Source organism: Sinocyclocheilus rhinocerous, unplaced genomic scaffold (assembly GCF_001515625.1).
Source record: "Sinocyclocheilus rhinocerous isolate Xijiao unplaced genomic scaffold, SAMN03320098_v1.1 scaffold1508, whole genome shotgun sequence".
Lineage (NCBI taxonomy): Eukaryota > Metazoa > Chordata > Actinopteri > Cypriniformes > Cyprinidae > Sinocyclocheilus > Sinocyclocheilus rhinocerous.
The window spans coordinates 483,917-490,557 of NW_015660889.1; the positions used below are offsets into that span (position 1 = coordinate 483,917).

At 36.7% G+C, this 6,641-nt stretch overlaps 1 protein-coding gene across 4 annotated transcripts in view; it reads right to left on the bottom strand.

Annotated features, from left to right (window-relative positions):
- Window positions 1-6,641, bottom strand: part of LOC107725857 (TRAF2 and NCK-interacting protein kinase-like) — a 68,883-nt gene that overhangs the window by 40,746 nt on the left and 21,496 nt on the right. The gene's annotated exons all lie outside the window — the stretch shown is intronic.

Consider the following 6,641-nt stretch of genomic DNA (forward strand, 5'->3'; position numbering starts at 1 on the left):
CTGTGTGAATGATCTCGGGCTCTTGGCTGTACCATTTCGTGTTTGTGAATGTGTGTGTGTTACAATGCCACCAGATGACAACTCTGTTTGGACTGGACGAATCTCCAAAAGCGTTATGCAACCAAAGGAATGTGGAAATGGAAATCACTGTCCCAGGTCTCCCCCAGTTCCCTCATGTTTACCTGTTAAGCTCCTCACTTCCCCCAAGCTCAATTTTATTTCATAACCAGAAACGAGAGAAACAGACACTGCGGACGCAGATCATCTGTGCGCTCAGCAGGTCCCGTGTTTTGGGACAATAGCGGGAGATACGGCAGCAGATCTGAGCAGAAGTGCATTCATCTTAACGGCAGAATCACCCAGTGTGTGCTCTTCAGAATGAATTATGCACACTTCATCTCCTCACCCAACACACTCCCACCGCTTTGATTCTGAGCAGAGGAGATGTTTCGGCGAGAGGAGGGGAAGAGCGAAAAAAGGGGGGAAAGAAAGAGGAGGACATGAGGAAAGAGCGTCATACAAGTCCCACCAGTGCTCATTAACAACTTCAACCGCTACTGCAAAGTATTAACGAGTGGAGAAACCCAGACAAACCACAGGGCTATATGAGAAAATCACTGAGTAGGGAACTTTTAACATATTTTAATAAACACAGAGACACGTAGGAACCATGGCGTGACGTGCACGGAGTTCAAATAGGGCTCACATCATTTCTTGATGCCATTTTGAGCATCCAATAACTATTTTGAGCATCTGTAATAACTCATTTTTACTAGTGGTCAACCAATTATATATCGACCAAAATACCAATATTTGTCTTTTATTATTGGCATCATCTGATGAAGTGTTGGAATACTTTAGTATTAATGTTTATTTTATTTTTTCAAGTTCAAATTTGTTTCCTCATTTAGTAAATAAAAAGTCAAAGAAATATACATTTATTGCAGCATGTTTTATTTTCTATCTTTAAGTATCATTTACATCTACTTTATATATCAGCCATCCTGCTCAAAGACAAAGGTTCCTAAACCTTTTTTGTCAGCTAAACCCTTTGGACGGAAAATATTTACTTAAAGTAACCCAAGATTTTAAGTTAATATTTCAATAATTTAAGTAAAATTAAATGCTGTAAAGTTCTGTCCACAAAAATTTAGGAAATTATGCAAACGTGAAAGTTAAGTTGTGTTTCCAAATACATGTTAAGCGATGGAGCCTCTCTGAAAACAAGGCATTACAAGCTGTACACGCGAATTTCTGTTTTATTTTGACTAATTATGCATCCCAATTGTTTATTTTAATGTTACATTCGATTTAGTTTAGCTCAACTCACAAACACCTTGCAGTTCCCTCATAAATCTTGTTTGGGACACCAAAGATACTGACATCGGCCATAAAAAAAAGCACATTCATTGTTATATCATTTTTAAGTGTTTCTTCCCATGCTGTGTGTTTTAGGTGATTGCTATGCAGTTTCTAAAGTGGTCTGAGTGGATTTCCTAGGCTGTTCTGAGTGGTTGCTTTCGATATGGCTTGGTAGTTTTGAAGCTTTTGAACTGGAAAACATGCTGACTAGACAAAAATGTTGGCTTATTTGAAGACATCTGTGACAGAAGAACACATGAGCCAATCATCATAATAATACATCTGACTAATCGTAATAAATTATGCTGGCATATTAATGAATCAGATGTGTGGACGTGGTGAACGGGTGCATGTGTGATGGATTTGCACCCTACAGCTCCACGTCTCTCCTGATGAGGAGATTCACAGGGCCGACTGCTAACTGGAAAAACCATCTGCCATCTTGACAGAGATTAACTGAAAAGTTCTGGAGCGTTGACGTGCAAGATAGGACTGTCCTCAACTGCCATAAGCCATGAAAAAAGCAAGACGCAAATGTGCCGACTGTGCAGTATTAATGATAAATATAACTGTGCTCAGAATGGAATATTAACATACTGCACGTATATGCCGTACATTGAGCAATATTTTTAGAAACAATATGCAAAACGGTCAGCAAAATGCAACAAAGTGTTTCAAACTGTCGTCACATGACCTCATTACATTTCATGATAAACTTAGCTGTATTTATCAAAATAACCATATTTATTTTTAAAATAACTGCAATTTTGCATTTTAGTAAGCAAGTACATGTTATTTATATGACACATTTAAACACAGCGAAGCTGACCAAATTATTATGTAAAAATGTCTTACATTTTGACGGTCTAGTCAAGAAAATTTTACTTGAGTAGATAGGTAGTTGAGATTTTAATGCCATGTCAGCAGCTGATACTATTCTCATGGCAAGAGTTTTCTAACAATTGTACAGTTTAATGCATTGGTCTCAAACTCAATCCCTGGGGGGCCACAGCTCTGCACAGTTTAGCTCCAACCCTAATCAAACACACCTGATCCAGATAATCAAGGTCTTCAGGATTACTAGAAACTTCCAAGCAGGTATGATTTGGAGCTGGTTGGAGCTAAACTCTGCAGAGCTGTGGCCCTCCAGGAATTGAGTTTGAGACCTCTGGTTTAATGAAATGGAAATGGAAATGGAAAGAAAAGAAATGGAAAAGGAAAGGAAAGGAAATTGGAAAAGAAAAGAAATGGAAAAGAAAAGAAAAGAAAAAAGAAATAATGGAAATGGAAATGGAAAAGAAAAGAAAAGAAATGGAAAAAAAAAGAAAATGGAAATGGAAATGGAAATGAAAATGAAAAGAAAAGGAAATGGAATGGAATGGAAAAGAAAAGAAATGGAAAAGGAAAGAAAAAAGAAATAATGGAAATGGAAATGGAAAAGAAAAGAAATGGGGAAAAAAAGAAAATGGAAATGGAAATGAAAATGAAAAGAAAATGAAATGGAATTGAAAAGAAAAGAAAGTAAATATGTATATGATAAACAAAGTGTACTCTGCTGTATATTGCACATTTCCAATAGGAAAACTTGGTGTTTCACACAGAAAAAATATGCTTACTGTACTTAGCATGGTACGCATAAACTATACTGCAAAAATAGTAAATCTGGTTGTGAACAAAACTACATAACACAATTTCAACAAAGTCATAGGATGCTTTATGCTTATAAAAAAAATTATAATAAAAAGATTGGCTTTTCCAGAGTCGTCAGCAGATTTTTTTGTAGCCTGTGTGTGAATGAATGCTTTTAGAATCCAAACAGATAAGCACACTATGCGGTCACAGAACCCTTCTAATCTAGACTGGCAGCTGAAATGCATACTGAGGTCTGTTCCCATTATATCGGAAATGACTGTAAATGGCTATCGGAGAGCTTGCAGTAGTAATGCATTGTAACCGTAGCTGCAAAATGCTGTGAGGAAGACATTGCTGTGCGGTTTCATCATCACGGCTGCTATTGGCTATACTCAACACTCCAGTTGTGAGAACTAAGACGGTATCTGCTGGAGGGTAGGGAAGCCAAACAACAGTGATGACAGCCATATATATATCTCTCTCTATATATATGTCTTTGTAGAAATCTGTGAAAACGGAACAGTTATTATTGTACAATCAGGATCAGGAAGTCATTTGTCACTGCAAGCCTGGTGTATGTTTGTACCGCTTAACTGTAGACACAGGGTGCCAGTGCGAAGAAGAAAAAAAAAGCACAACGCACCACTTCCTCTCTGTAGCCTAGCAACAGGCCTGGAAGGCGGAGGAGGTTTGTGATTTTCACACACTTCTACAGACAGCTCCTCTTGTTCCTGAGACATGTGACCTAGTGTGACCCTCTCAGCTCAGTCTCTGAGAGAGCTTTGGAGGGGCCAGAATCTCTTCACTCATCTTCCATTCAGAGAACAGCCTTCAAAAGACCACATGCCCTGCAGTCACTTATGGAATGCAGGAAGTTGGTGTTTTATTTAGAGCCTCATTGTGGAAGTTTCCTTATTTAACCGTAAGCTCTGTGTTTATCTCATAATGTATGGGTGAGAAGAACATGCAAAGCCTTCACTCATAATGTGGACCTAGATTTCTAGGTGCTTTGCTGGAAAACATTTGGTGCTACAATGCTAGGGTGTTGTGGGTGGTTGCCAGGGAGTTGGTATGCGGTTGCTAAGGAGTTTTGAGTTAGAGATGTGCAAACCGACATACTTCCAAAATGAAATCTGTGGGTTGCCTGAACGACTGAGGATCACCAATGTTATTTTAGTGTCATTTATAGTTTTAATACTTCTGTTGTGTTTTTGTCATTTAGTCATTGTTTTGTCTGTAGTGTTTATAAATTATGTGTTTATTTGTTTTAGTTTATTTAGTTTTGGTTATTATTTAAGCAAGTTAAACTAAATGAAAATGTCTTGGCATCTAGCTGAAATAAAAGTGATATAAATTGGTATTGGTAACACTTTACGTAAGCCTTTATGTATAATGCATTATAAAGGGTTATTAAAGGGTAAAAAAATTAATTTAAAATGCATAGTGTAACAATGAATTTATAAGTGTTATAATGTATTAACTGTGGTTACAATTAGGTTACACTTTAAGAATTATAAGGTGCATTACATTACAAGGCATAATTAATGCATTAAAACTACTTTTATAATGCTTTAAGTAGGGGTGCTCCGATTGATCGGCTACCGATCACTATAGGCCAATAATCAGGTTGGGATGATCGATCGGCGGTCTCTAAAAGGCCGATCTCAAAAAACCAATCTCAAGCTGATGACTCTGCCGTGAGAAGATTTGGCACGACATGCAGCTGCACGTCTCAGTCTCTGTCCGGCGCGGGTGAAATAATTATAATTCTGAAGGTGAGGTACTCACCTTCATATTTTTTCATTAAATAACTTATAAAGTAATTTGAAAACCTTGTGTGAGACGTAATTTCACAAACAGCGTGAGTGAATCACCGACACATAACGCAAGGTTCACATTACTCTGTTTGCAGTGCATACGTGGTGCATATTTTTTCCGCGCTCATGTTAACGGATTAAAGCGTTCACTGCACACGGTTGCGGTCCGGCAGTGCGTTCAGGAGCAGTGTGTCTGCAGCAGTGCAGAGATCGTTTCCGCACCGAATCTACTGCTGCGCTGCAAATGCTGAATTAAAGTAACAGCGCATTGTTTGAAGTAAATATGAACATGGATTGACACGAAAATGTAGTAATTACACCATAAATGCATATTATTAAAGTCTACTGTGTTTCACAGTCAACACATAGAGCTGACTATTTCTGTCAATGGTAAGTTTGTGATAATGTAAGAAAAGTAGTTTAAATGTTTTGCCACTTGCTTGAGCAACTTAATATATAAATCTAGAAGTAAATGCAAAATTAAAATGCATTGAATAATGTGTTGCTTATATTTATTGTGTTTAAACATGCCTGTTAAAGATTGTATTTCTGTACTGTGAAAAAAGAATTGCAATGCTGAAAAAGCATTTTCAGTGACAATGTTTGGATTTGAAATCAAAATAATGGATAAATGTTGTGTTTGTGGTAAACAGCCACGGATCAGTAGCGGACTCCTGTGTGAAAGCTGCTTCCCCTCTCACAAGTCACCTAAGAGGGGAATTCCCCCCATTTTCAAAAATGAAATTCAGGCCCTGAATAAATGTCTAAAAAATCCTGATTGGAGTATCACTATAAATAGTTATAAATTATAAAAAGAAGGCTTTAAAAAGATCGGTATCGGTATCGGCAGATACTGCTTTCTGTGATCGGCCTCAAAAATCCTGATCGGAGCACCCCTAGCTTTAAGTGTTACCGTTTTTTTCTTATACTTAACTCACATTCAATTGACATTTATTTTATTTCAAGTAACAACTTTTTTTATGGTTTTGGTTTTAGTTTTAGTTTACAATAACCCTGGATCACAAACTACCTGACTTTCAAGTTGTTACAAGCATATACTCACTCAGAAACATGTCTCTCATTGGTAGGAGATTCAGAACAATCATAGGCCTATGTAATTTAAAAGCAGCTCAAAATATCAAACATGTACACTCTCTCAGAAAAAAAAAAATGTACAAAAGTTGTCACTGGGCGGTATCTCTTCAAAAGGTACAATTTTGTACCTTATTACTCCTAATAAGTGCATATTACTACCTTAAAAGGTACATATTAGTACCTCAAGTGTACATATTAGGCATAAATGGTATATATATATATTTTACATTTTTGAAAAGGTACCGCCCTATTGACAACTTTTGTAACTATTTTCCTGAGTGTGTATGATATTCTCCGACTGAATGAAATCATAGTCCAAAGAAGGGCTGCACGATATTGGAAAAAACTCACATTGCGATTAGGGATGTTCATTTTAACCGTTCAACCGGTTAACCGACGGTAAGAATTTTGACCGTTTAATATTATCAGTTAAACGGTTTAAAAAGTCATTTAAGGATTTATTTTTTCAGTAATTTATCAAAATATTTAAAACGGTTTGCTGCATGGTTAAAATACGCTACGTGTATAAAAAAATTTGTTTTTTAGGGGGAAAAAAACATAAGTCGCGAATAAGTCGCATTTTATTATTTCATTCAGAAATAGGCCTAATGCCGACACAAAATGTTTACAAACATTACCTATAATAAACACTGTAAACATAGCTAGGCTATTTTAGTTCCCCTCACTCCACAACAAATCCTTTCAATTAACAGTATTTAGAAAAGAACAAGAATT